This window comes from Mugil cephalus, chromosome 2 (genome assembly GCF_022458985.1).
Source record: "Mugil cephalus isolate CIBA_MC_2020 chromosome 2, CIBA_Mcephalus_1.1, whole genome shotgun sequence".
NCBI lineage: Eukaryota > Metazoa > Chordata > Actinopteri > Mugiliformes > Mugilidae > Mugil > Mugil cephalus.
In genome coordinates, this window is record NC_061771.1 from 12,449,539 (window position 1) to 12,463,554 (window position 14,016).

Consider the following 14,016-nt stretch of genomic DNA (forward strand, 5'->3'; position numbering starts at 1 on the left):
CGGGAGAGCGGTATCGAGGGCGATCCAGGCATTATTAAAATGATCAGATAGATATTGGGCTCTAGCCAAGCATTAACTTTTGTAGTTATTCATTTAATGGTTTGCCAATGCCATGTAGCATTAAAATGTCTTCATGAAATTAAAAAAAAAAAGTCAGACAGAAATTTGTAAATTAAGCAATGTGGATGTTTGGCAAGGAGGTACTACGAGATTGTCATTCAATACTAACTAGATTAAAAAAGAAAAAAAAAAATGAAAAAAGAAATAAACTGAGTCCACTCAGGCTGCACCAAAACAACAACAAACACTGAGCGATGTGTTTAAAAGTAGAGAAATGTTTCCTCCAGACAGCGTCTAAATAAAAAATATTACAGAGAGGCATATGGAGTTTATAGAGTTTGATGACCAGAACATTTCTGGAGTAGAGGACACAGTTTTTTACTGCCTGTTGGAGCATCTGGAGCCATGGTATGAGCTATCCTCTCCACTCTACCTATTGAGCTCGGATCACTGTACTAGTCTGGTAACACTGCATTGGGATTTCATTATAGGGCATGTTTCAACTCATACGGAGAAAAAATACCTCTACAAGTAATATGACAGTCCAACCAATCAGAGTCGTCCTGTGTGTCATCATCACTGATGGTTGTTAATTACTGAGTAAATAAATCCTTCATTCATTCATTCATTCTTCTGTCCATCACCGCAAAAAGCCCACCCGAAACATTTTGATTTCTAGCAACAACTCCAACAGTCGGCTTGACTTCCAGATTATACACTTCCTCCCTGTGCTCCTTAAATACTCATTAAGGGGCCACAGTGCTGAGCCTAGTCACACAAAAATAATCTGGAGCTCTGAAGATGTTGGTAGCTTTCACAGAATAACAAATTACCTTATTTTACTCTACATTAGATTAGTACTTTATCCTCGGTGAATTTTATGTTGTAATTTGATTCTTTTAGAAGATGAGAACCTTCAGTTTACATCTGAAAAGCCACTACTGACACAAATGTATATCCTCTTCAAAATGTCTTCTGATCTTTGAGATTATATCATACACACGTCGTGTTCACTGCACCGACACCCCGGTTTGTGGTCCAGATTAGCGGCATTAGTTGGACTCACTGAGTTGTTTGTGTCCAGTGCTCCTGCACTAGTTGGACTGGTTTCAAACAATCTAACTCAGTAAGTTTAAAACATTTAAAACAACATAGCTATGGTGCTAGCAAACCGTACACAACTGCTACGCGCCATGTAATGACTTACCACCACTTCACATTACGATCCATTGCAGAAACTCTACCCATAATGCAGTACAGCTGTATCTGGACAGCTGTACTGAAGTGGAGACAGGGGACCCCTTGCTAGTAGCCCCTTGGTGCCAAACTGACCCCAGATTATCAAAGAGCTGAATGGACGTCTTTCAAACTGTACAGTCGGGGGCCACCAGGATTACATCCCGTATTTGAAAGGCGCTTGTGTGAAAATGGTGGGTGTGCAGAGCGGGTCATTGTCCCATAGCCTGCAGTACAGCACCGGACTGTGCTGTTCTGACCCCAGCCGGGCCCTCGTTGACATTCAAAGAGCCAAACTGGAGGTCAAAACTTTCCACAGCTGCAAGGACGGTTATGTCATTTTTTCTCGACCCATATGTTCTCCTGCTGTTGCTCTGTTCACTAAGCTCACAGAGCTACTGGAAGTTCGGGGGGGGAAAAAAATCACAATGTATCAAAAAGTTGAAGATTTGCGCTGCAGACGTTTCCAAGGATTTGTATAATGTGATTTTGATTGGAGGAAAACATCTAGTGACAAGCATTGTGGCGCTGTCAGCTGGAAAGGCAAGCTCCCTGTCACCGGCACACCTACGCCTCTCACACTTACAAGGTTTTCAGACCCGAAAATTACAGAGTGACAATCAACTCTCTTCATCCCGAGCCTAACTTGGGTTTCCATTCAGAGCATATTTGCTTTAAAAGGCAGTAGGGAACTGCTGAATAGCACCATGAGAGCATCATTCAGCACTCAGTGAAATTCGCTAATTGATCCCATGAATATTGTTGGCCAGCCTTGGTCCCTGGGTGTCATGGTGCTCCACCCTGCAGAATTAGTGTAGAGCATCTCACTTAACCTTCCACACAGCAGTGGCTGAACACTGAACTGAGACAAAGGACATATGTCCTTCACTCACCCTCCACCTCTCCTCCACCCATATGTGAACAGAAAGAGACCCGAGGTAAGTGCTGCTGTAATTTGCATAATTTAATTTATTTGTCTGGGAAATTAGTTGCAAAACTAAAGACTGAATCCACACACTGCAGCGTTACGTTACAGCCCATCAACAGCCATTGTTTGGAATTACACTGGCAAGGTCCCCCACCCCACCACAACACAGTCAGGGGGTCCTGGCTTGTTAGTACCTGAAACTGTGAAGTGATTGTTAACATTTTTCACTGCAAATTACGCCCAGTGAACACAGCAAGATGCAAAGTTACCACAAAGATTATTGAAACAGCAGCTGACAATCACACAGACACATAATTGAATGTGAAATGGTAACAAATGGATAAAACTAGGCTCGTCATGGTGGCGTTATGGTCTCGTGCAGAATTCATTTCTAAATGGAAACTGAAACCATAAAATCATATAATATGTACGTTTATATATCAAAACATACAATAAATAAATCCACAAAGAAGAATTTCGGCCGAAGATTGGAATAGATGCAGACGATGACGTATTGTACATATGTTCACTAATGAAAGGGATCTGGTTTTACTGAACACCATGTCTTCCTGAGTTTTTGGAAGAGAGGAAGTGAAGTGATGCCTCATCTACCTCAGACAACCTTTGGCTGAGCAAAAAAAGTTAAAAATTGTCTTTGTCTTTCTTCATTTTTTCTTCTTCTTCTTTTTTTTTTTTTTACTTCTGAAATACAGAGGAAGTTTGTCAGCTTTGAGTTATCCTCAGGAACTTTATGATGAGGGAAGACACAAAGCGAAATCTGAAACTCAATAAAAGACTTGTTCAGAGTCATGAAAGAATTCATCTCCATCAGCTTTGTCTGTCTATCTGATTTGGACTTCTGGGCTCAAACAGCGAGTGAAACCTGACAGACGGATTGAATTGATAGATAGAGATGGATTTGTACATCCAGACACAACATTATTCATCTCAACAAGGCCTTTCTGATTAGTTCTGCCATGTGCTGATGAATCAAGGCATGATACCAGACAAATGATGCTGTAATGATCAGAATGGATCGAGTTTCCTGCGTCAGAGGATCCCAGAAGGAAGCTTTGACATGAACATAAGTCATCTGATGCTGTCCATGGTCCTGAAACTAAATCCTGCTCCTGACTTTTGACTGAACCAGTGCGGTAGAGATTAATTAATGACTAATCGTTTTGCGTCACACAGTCCATCCATTCATTTGAGGTTGGGCTGTGCTGCCAACAGGCTAAGCAGGGACTTCCAGACGTCTCTCTCCTCATTGTGGCTCTGTAGGTAGAACGGCACTTCTTCAGTATCCGGAACGCTGACACATGCCAAAGTGTCCTCGAGCAAAACTTGCTCCTATGCTCAGGAATATATAGAATATTGTGACTGTCAAGTGCACTGAGTATGAATACAAGAAGTATTACCAGTTGAAATATGCAGTCCCTCCAGCATGTTCTGGGTCTATACCGAGCAGGTCTTCATCCAGCGAGCTGTGCCTGCTAAACTCACTGAGGGATCCTCACCAGGTGCCCAAACGTCTTTCAACTGGAGTAAAAGGTGGTGGTTCTACTCTGAGATGCTCACCTGATGTCTAAGGTTGAGCCTAGCTCCCTATGAAGGAACATATTTTTGGTCTCCTGTATCCACTATGTCATTCTTTCAGTGAGTGACCAAAGGCTGATGTGAATGTAAATATTTATGTTTCTCTCTGCATTCCAAAACTTTCTTTTCCTACTGTTTCTATGCTATCAATCTACCCTTCACTGTTATTTCTTTGCTGAGCCCAGTCAACTGGATCGTTACTACGTTGAAAGACAGGAGGATCAAAAAATAACACAACTACATTAGCCTAAGATCAAATATTCAAAGTTATGCAATTTCATAGAAGTGCAATACCTAATGGCTGAGCCATTACTTTAAAAATTTGTCTCTTATTATCAGTATATATTAAAACATTTACAGACAACCAAAACAAAATTATTTTTAGTCTCATGAATTACTCATTTTTGTTGGTTTATTGATGAATTGCACAAATTCACAGTCTTTCTAAAACCAGGATAAAATTAGTGCTGAACTGGCACAGAGGGCTACTGACTATGTGACTACAGTTCACAACACGGTGACAAGGTCACTGTCCTCACATACCTTGGCAGGAGGTATCGTTCTCAAATACCACAGACAGAACTAAAACTAACCACTTTGTATTCTCAACGGAGGGAGCCAGGAAACAGAGGAAGCGCGTGTCACGTTAATGTCAGCTCTGCTTTATCCTCAGAACTTTATGAGGAGACGAGGATACAAAGTGAAACCTGAAGCTCAATAAAAGACCTGTTCTGGCTCATAAAAGTACTCAAGCTTGTCAGCTTTTCAGACGACTGTCTGCCTGGTTTGTACCTCTACAAGTTTTTATCATTTGAGTATTGATTTAAGGTTCTTCTACTGACCATTTTACTGAGTGTGAAAAAGTTGGATTGACAGGCATCTCTTCTGTTTTAATTCACTTGACTGGCAATTTATGGTATTTCAATCACTTTCTTGTTTTAACTGGTCTCATAATCAATATGTGACTAATTCAAGTGACTGGCTCAAACAGCGCTGACTTGAAACACTTCTCAGGACAGCAAACCTGGCACAGAAATGTATTTTAATTGAACTCATAACTGACGGTTGGATGAAATAAAAATCGGATGAATCAATGAATCAATTATCAAATCAGTCACGTGACGAGGATGCACTTTGGGTTTGGGATCTTGGGGTCTTGGGACTGTGTACATGTAAGGATCACAGGCAGTTATCTCCAACTAAAACATCACCCATAAAACCGTCATCACCAGTACTCTCAGTATAACCAACCGCAGCAATCTCTCTGACTCCTTTAAGTGTGCCTGTGATCTCTGACCTTCCCTGCGGGGTCACGCGTCAGCATTCCTCCACACAATCAGTCAGTCATGCATCGCATGTCTCGGAGCATTCTTTACATCGTGATGGAGCGTTGGTGTTTTGAGCAGTGGCACGCAGCGAGAGGGGCAAACTTAAGGGACGTCACAAACTGCTCGACCATTATCACTCGTTCAAATACGGCGATCGCATTCCTCGTCTTCACACTCTCTCAGCACAGTCACACGTACGCCCACAAATGCTGTGCAAGGCGGCGCGTGTGCATGTCCTCTTTACAAGCTATAAGCTGATACATGCTGAACACCAGTGTGCTGACAGTGAGCCAGGCTGCCACGGCAGAGCTCAGAGGACGCCGCTACGCGACTGAGGCCATTTCCATAATACACCTGGGCTCTTTGAAAGACTTAGCTGGGAATTCACTGAGTTTTGTCAAGCGGCGGCAGCAGCCAGAGAGGAGGAGGCGGCGGGGAGGGGGGAGGGGGCATTGTCTCTTTCGTTCCCCACAGTGCTGATGTCATGCATCTCAGTCTGCAAGAAGCACCGAGCGGGTGCAGAATGAGCAGAATGCTTTTGAGAGATTAAACGAGCACATATACAAGTTGCAAAGTTGTCTCAAAGAGGAAACATGTGCACAGATTTTTAGTGACATCTGATACAGAGAGGCTTTAGAATGAGCCTCATGTGAGTGAGTTTATTGTGCAAGACTTAAAGCAAAACGGCGAGTTGGATCTTTTGGTAATGTGTGCATCCACATTACACAAAACATACCACAAGGCTTTTCAGACGTCGGTGGCTGCATAAAGAAATGAAACCCATTCAGCGTAACAACAATGCCTCCCGCGTTCAGTGACTTCCTGCCACCCTGTTTATGAAGTTATGAAGCTTTCTCCACCACAATGAAAGGTTTCACGTATTGGCAGCGGATTACAGACTCGACACATAACAAACATCTCACCGACTGCCGAGACTTTCAATTGCAATGTTTTTGTAGCCACATTTTGTTTTTTTCATTGAATTCTAGATTATGTGTCTTCACACAGGCTGAACATGTGAAACTCTGTACAGTCTGCCAGAAATATAATAACGTAAAAGTAGTTGCATTATTTTAAAACATTACCATGTCTCCACGAATTCAGTGTTGCTGTCCATGTGGATTCTGGCTTTGTTCATCTTTTCAAACACATGTTTGAACAACTGTTATTTTTGCTACCTCTATGTTTCTGTCCCTCCTGGAACCTCATCAACTGATGTTCACCCCACATGGACCAAACATACTCAGAAAGAATAGATCTATTCTAACCAGAGAGAAACTGTCAGATCAAGTGTTAACATGGCAGATCCGATTTTTCTATTGAACACATTTTCAAAGCATTTTTTTGTGATTATTCGTAGAATATACTAGTGCCCATGGAAACAGAGCAAAGGCTCTGACTTCCTCTGTAGGTGAACAAAAAACGTTGTTCAAAGTTTAAGGAGTTCACACTCATTGTGCTAGCTTCCTTTAGTTCAACAGAACGTAACCAACAAACTGAAGCAACTGTCTTGAAGGACGTTTGATGTTAGCATAACAGGAGGCATCTCAAACTCCAAAGACACAATATTATTTTGCCTATTTTCTTGTTATTTGATTGAGTGTGCAGTATAATTAAAGTCTGTAACATTTTGTGCTCCCTCTCTGACAACATGATAACTATCTTAGCGGTAAGGAGACTTAAAGGTCTGACAACGGTTGTATTTAAACAAAAAGAAAAAAAGAAAAAGAAAAGAAGAAGGCATTTTCAGGAACCCAGTGTGTAAATGTCCCTTCAGGTCTTTAGGCTAATAATGCACAGTCTGATTTATTATTCAAAAACATATATATACACAGTGCAAAAACCACAGCGGAACACGTTGCACCCCGGGCATTTAGCTGTCTCCACCTGCCTGCATGCTGTCATAGTTGGTGTCATATTTCATTTCCTACTGAGCCCTCCAAAAAAGTAATCAGTGCAAAAAGCGAATGGGCCGGGTGCATCCTCTCATTATACAGCAGCTAGCCACAGATCTCAGCGGAGATGAAAAACATTTGAAGCAGGAAGGAGGAACCTGTGTGAGGAGGCACACATAGTCCACTGTGCTGCGAAATGATTTTCTATAGCAAAAGGAAAATGTGAGCACAAAATGCCAGTGAGACCCCCACCAGTGTCCAGCCAGCCACAAACTGCACCGGCTGTAAAATGAACGGCCGGAGACCTTTAAAATGCACGAATGTGAAACACAACAGAGTCTATAAACTCATAAAGCCGTCTCTGACTGTAGTTTCATTTGTCTATTCTCTCATGTCGATGCAGCTCTGCAGATTAAAAGTCCTTCAGCGGAGCAGCAGGAGAACTGGTAATGAAAAGAAAATGGGAGGAAGTGAACAACTCGACTTTATAAATGGGCACAAATTACTTTATTTGTGGTGCATATACTGTATATGTTAAGCACAGAGCCCGCTACCTCATATGAACTTTAGATAGCAAGGAGTTTAGTAGCTGTAAAAGAAGAATAGAAAAACACTGACAGCTGGTAAAGAAAGCGGTCAGCTTTTCCCCTTTAGCCCTCAGAATCTGGGGTCTGGAGCCTATCCAAGCTGTCTCATGCCAAAATGTACAGTTCACCATGGACAGAGAAAGACAACTTATCATTAACACTCACATGCACACCTCCAACTAATTTAAAACCATCGGTTAACCTAACATGCAAGTCTTTGAACTGTTGAGAGAGTCCACAAATCTGGAAACAATCCATTTGGATTTCATTATAGGGTGTTTCAGTTGATACAGAGAAATAAATAAACTCTGTACGCAGCTGGATACTGCCCCAACCAGCCGGACCAGTTGGAGCTCAGGTGAATCATCTGTCTACTTTGCTGCTGCTCTTCTGTCCACCACCACCACCACCACCACCACTTAAAGACTGACCATAGTATCTGATATTCCCAGCGGATCTTTGCCAGAGCATCATTAGTTCAGAGAGAGACTCCAGACCAAGGTTGTGCTCGGGGAAGTTATTCTGTTCTCCAGTTTCAGGTGCATCTCCCAATAATGAACTCATTAGCTGCAACATTAGCTTCCTTACTTGTCAACAGTGAGTGAGTTCATAAAGGGTGTCATTATCCATTAGTGGATAGGGTTATTTGTTATGTTTTTTTTTAAAGTAATGGCCAAAATGTATTTGAGAGTCACTAATGTTTAGTATACTGTATATATCATCTCTGATCGAAGCAGGACTTACGCCATCACTCATCAAACTAGTTGCTGATTAATTTTCTGTTGCCGGCTGACGGATGAGAATTAACGAGCACTCGAAAACGATGTCACATACATGCACCTCTTTAAACCAAATTTAAAAGAGCCACCTGTGGCTGGCACGCCTGGGCTCAAACCGCAGCAGTCAGTCAGATTTGCACTCCTCCTCTTTCCACAGTGTTTGTACATTAAATATTCTGTGATTTAAAGTTAATTTACATTGGACTGAAATGTTTGTTGGGTGGAAACACTCGGGAGTTTTTGGCAGCACGCTGAAAATGATTTAATCAACTCGTGAAAACACAGAGATGCTTCATAAAATGTCCACAAACACTGCATTCCTTGAAAACACACTGCCGAGTAGCAGTGGGTTTCCATTTCTTTCATCACATAACTTTACAAGAAAGGGCCTTCAGGCGACGGAGACTGATGTGACAACTAGAAAAGGGGTCCTTTAGGACAAGACTGACACATCAATTCATTCTCACTTCTTTAATTTGAGTATTTCTCACACATAGCTCCCATTATCCCTGTATTGGGAGCGGATATTGTCCAAAGCAATCACTGTCAGGGAGGGATCTGTGTAATTTGCAAACCTATTGATCCACTTCCACAGCTGAAAATATCTACTGAGGCTTTCCCACTATGCAGCAGCTCTCTCCATTGATCAACACTATTTGTTTCATTTCTCCAGCCATTGATGGGTCAATACCCGGACCTTCAGGCCACGACCCACTTCTGCCTCTGATCCCCCTCTAGGCAAACAAGTATTAATGGCGCCAGGTGAGGGGACAATGAGGCACCCAGACATAGACTTGGTGAGGTCAGGGAGTGGTGGAGACGCACAGAGCTCTCATTGTTACGCCGTAATGAGAGACAGACTTGGAAGTGGAGTGAACCAGCATCCTGTACTAACTCCACAGAGTTTGGGAAAACTAATACCACCATTTTCTGAATAAAGGCATCACCTGTCCAGATGGTGATCTGTACCACTTGAAGGCCCATGCCCATTGTGCCCTGTGCTGTGTGCAACTGGCTACTCAAAGGTCAGTTTCACAGATAAATCAACTGACTGAATGTGAAGAAGAAAAAACAACACATTTGGTGGCTTAAATTCATTGAGTAGAAATGCACAATCTCAAGCAGAGTTTACATCAAAACAACTCAACAGAACTAGTTGGCAAAGGCTGTCTTCAATCGACTTAAACCACCCCTGTGACTCAAAACCTCAGAGCTTCAAACCAAATCAAAAACCACTCTCTGAAAATGTATCTGGCTCATGGGGTTAAAAACCCTGCACACATACTTTCATTACAAAGTAGAAGGTGTCAGAAGAAATAAAGAAGAAAAGCTTTTATTGCCATTGTATCTATGATACAATCATATTGCAAGATACCCATCTCAGCAGTGCTCTGCAGATCGAAGCGCAGCAAAGCAGAATTGCTCACTGTGATATCAGGACAGGCACACCCCTGTGACCTCAAAATACCAAGGTCCCCATAAATCAGCAGCGCTGGAGTGGGCCGGTCGATGGGCTGACGCCCTGCATCCATCTCCATGCAGTCTAAATTTGGGTGATAATGGAGGATGAGGCTGATGGCTGAGAACATTAAAATGGGCTGCTGTGCCAGGGCTAAATTATTAATCAAATGCAGACACATTTGGTGACGATGGATTTCAATCAACAGCCAATCTTTGTTTCCAATCTTCCTCCTCTGTGTTTTTCTTATTTCCTTCAGTGTGTTTGGCTGCCATCAATTTTGTTTCTGAAAGATTAAGGCTCAAAATCTAAAGCAGTAGCGGGGTCCGTCTTGTGCGTGTAGCTTCAACTTTTTCTTTCAGGAATAAAAAAAAAATGCTTACTTTACTGCACAGTAAATATAAAATGTTTTGGGTTTTTTTGTAGCATCTTCAGCATATTGTTTTGTTTGTTTGTAGTCTGCAACCTGTCATCCGGACCAGAAGAGTATGACTTAGGGCTGTCACGGTATACGGTATTGACAATAATAGTGGTATCAAACAATGAAATTTTAATATTGTGTTAAAAATATGCATATCACAATATTGTGTAAATGATCCAGCGCCACTTGAATACAGTGTGTGCTTTCCGTCTGTTTTCCTTCTGTTTTTTGGGAGTGTAATTCATCTGCCAAAAGAGAGAAAACATCATAATTAAAGTTAAAGGTGCATTTCCTGGATTTTGCCTTTATTACATACATTTTGTTGAAATTGCGATAATATCGTTATCGTGATATTTTTTGACACGATAATCATGAAGTGAAAATCTGATATCCTGACCAGTATGTGGACCTAGTATGAATATTAGCCTTTTGCATTTGCAATTTGCATTGCTGAGGAGTTAAATGAATGGATGAATGTTTTGGATAAAAGTGACCCTTTTTAGGAGGTAACTGAACTGAACTTTCTCTAAGTTCAGCCTTGCTGCATGTATCGCCTTGCAGGAATGACGTGGTTTGGTTTTTGTGTGCACATCTACAGTTCAGGAGCATTAGACAAATCAGTCATAAGAGGGGGGAATAAATGCTTGGAGGCTTGAAAACAGTTTGTGTGAAGATCCATCCACAGGGCCGAACACACCAGCATTTCCCAGAGGAGCAGGAAGCCTCAAGCAAGGCCACATGAGCGCAAGAAGACTGGAAGGGGGGAAACAGAGCAGAGGGTGGCAGACAAGATGGTTATCAGAGAAAGTAAAATGGTTCTCTCTGTGCTTAAACTGGAGGACTGACAGATGCTCGGAAGAGGGAGGGAAACAAAGTTTTATTTGCTTCAAACCTGCCTCAGATTTTAAGAACAATACATTAAAATGTTCAGTTGCGCATTGAAAATAAATTGGGCCTTCACACGTGTAAGACGATTGTTTCTTTAATTGATTAATCTATTGTTTATTTTTTCAATGAGTCAATTCATCTATTAATTACTTTTTCAATTGATCTATAGATTTTAAAAAAATCAATTAACAGATTGTTTGTTCTCGATTAATTCCCTTAAATCTTTAACATAACTATTAATGAAGAACCCTTTTGAACTTTTACCTGACGATACTGTTCTATTCATCACAGTAGTCCAGATTCAGACCATACTGTTGTGAATTACTTTACTTAGTGTTGAGTATTGTTTAACTTCAGTGTAGTAGGTCACCATTCATACTCATATCACACCTTCGGCCAATTTACTGGCACCGAAACCATGTTAGCCGTTAGCTTCTAGCCTGGAGTCTGTGTTGACATTTTTCCTGAACAACAGTCTAAGGAGTCATTTTGGCTACTGGCTGTATCACTGCCCTCTGCAGGATACGATAAATGTGAGGGAATTTCCATCAGTAAATATTGCAACTTGGCGACATATTCAATGCAAATCCACAAACTGACGTAGTTGCCAACAGCAACATACTGCGAATTTCAGCTTTCACAAACTATTCTCTCAGCTCTTTAGTGGTAGACAGCGAGAGCTATTATTAGATATGTGATAACACTGTGATAAATGACTTCTGGATGACATGAAAAATGACCCACAGATGAATAGTAAAGATTTTACAGAGGCTCCATCTCTCATTAACTAACACCATAAAAATGCACAGACGGACACAAGGAGAAGTATGTAATAGTAGCAGAGAAGATTACTGACTGTAAATGACCCAGATTCTGTAGATACCAGAGATCGTCGCTCTCATCAGCTGCAGAAACTCTTCTCTTATATTTTTCTGCAAAATGTGTGGATACAGTTTGTGGGGGGTTTTTTGGCCACCAAGCACCCACCTCGCCTCATCCACTCATAATGTCATCAGAGATGGTGGTGATAGTGTCGCATCCAATTTTCCAAACATAGTCTCAGAGAAGCAGCTGACCAGCACGTATGATGGCTGATCCAGTCAGAGTGAAACATGAGTAGAAAGTGCCTACATCCAGGCCTGCAGTATTTATTGGAAACGGGGCGCCCACATCAGTATTTATAGTATTTACGTCACAACCACACACTGACCAAAAGACCGAGCAGATCCACAAAATAATAAAGCCCTTAATGGAGAAGGAGACATGCTGCTACGTGATTTTAAAGAAATCCAAAAAAAAAAAAGAAAAGAGGAGCGACTTTAACTGAACCATCTGAGAACAACATACATCACAAAGACATGTAAAGGGCCATATTTTAAACATGCAACAGCGAATGCGAAGCGGTATTTATTGCATGGACTGCGTGGGCATATCAAAGCACACCTGCTGTTTGGTTCCTGTATGTGCTTTTAAGTGGCATTTAAAATGACAGCTGAAGTGAAGACAATTGGTTCAGGCCTGACGTCGATGAATTAAACGCGGTGCATGGATTTCCATTTCTACATTACTCCTGCAGGGTTTTAATAAACTGAAGGAATCATCTGTGGACATACTTTATGCTGATTTGAACACATCCGCTGGAGAGTGAATGATCCAAATAAATAAATGGAACTTATTTGAGAGGAGAATGAGAGTGGTGAATGGAGATTTGCGGTGTCAGAGGATGACCAATAAGCGGACAAATCACACAACATTCACAAAGCCAACTCCTGCTAATAGCCAAACATATTTTCCCAGGCACAAGTTGTTTTGTGGTGCAAAGTTGGTTTGGAGTCTCTCTGTTGGGACTGATTATGCTCCAGCAAAGATCTGTTGGGCCATTCAGATTGCTAGGCCGACTTATGAGGCGACGGACAGAAGAGAAACAGCAGCGTAGTCTTATCTGAGCACCGCAGAGTTGAATGAATCTACTTAGAACAAAGGGCTTCGGTTGGTATCGGAAATGCTATGTATCTCTATGTTGAAATGCTACCAGGCTTCACAAAGCTATGGTGTTAGCACATTAACACATAAAATTAATGTAATTCAGTCACTTACTATTTGTGGCATTATTAAGAGTAGTATAATTTCAGTGGAATACTAAAATACAGGTATTGTGACATTTATTATTTAAAAAATTATTTAATCGGCAAGTAGTTAGTAGATTGTTTGCAGAGTTAAACTACTACTTTTATTCCTGCAGTTACAATATGCACAGATACACCACAGATATGTGTAAGATGTGGACAGACCAAATCAACATCATGGAACTAGCAGCAACAAACGCCGACTGTGACTGTAACTGTGTCTCGATGAAAAAGTTCCATATGTTGTAGACACAGGTGTAGGTGATCATGTTGTCGATGTTTGCGTTCACCTCTGTTTCTCTGCTTGTGCTCCAGTTCTCTGGTCTGATCAGCCAGCCAGTCAGAGAGATCCCTCGCCAATTCAACAAACAGAAACAGCAATCTTGCAAGGAGGATCTTGAAGTCAGCATTTCTTTACTCCAGCAGTGCTCAGGATCTCACGCAACGCAAGGTTATGGGAGAGGAGCTCCCGGAACAGAAAAATGAAACAGTATTTATACACAATGGGTTGGATATCTTCAGCATACGTCATGTACCTAGCGGCAAGCACGTTATTTATTTTCTGGAAGAAGTATCTTCCTCGAGATGGCACCTCAGGCCTCCTGCACTCTCCTTGAACTAATAGGTTTCTACAAAAAAAACAAGGCACTGAATCATGCATGAATACGACCTGTTTACTAAACCTACTTAACAAACCTAATATTTCTCTATCA

The 14,016-nt window shown here is 41.5% G+C and overlaps 1 protein-coding gene across 5 annotated transcripts in view; it reads right to left on the reverse strand.

The window, feature by feature from the left end:
• kcnq5b (potassium voltage-gated channel, KQT-like subfamily, member 5b) overlaps positions 1–14,016 on the reverse strand; it is a 109,274-nt gene that overhangs the window by 31,401 nt on the left and 63,857 nt on the right. The gene's annotated exons all lie outside the window — the stretch shown is intronic.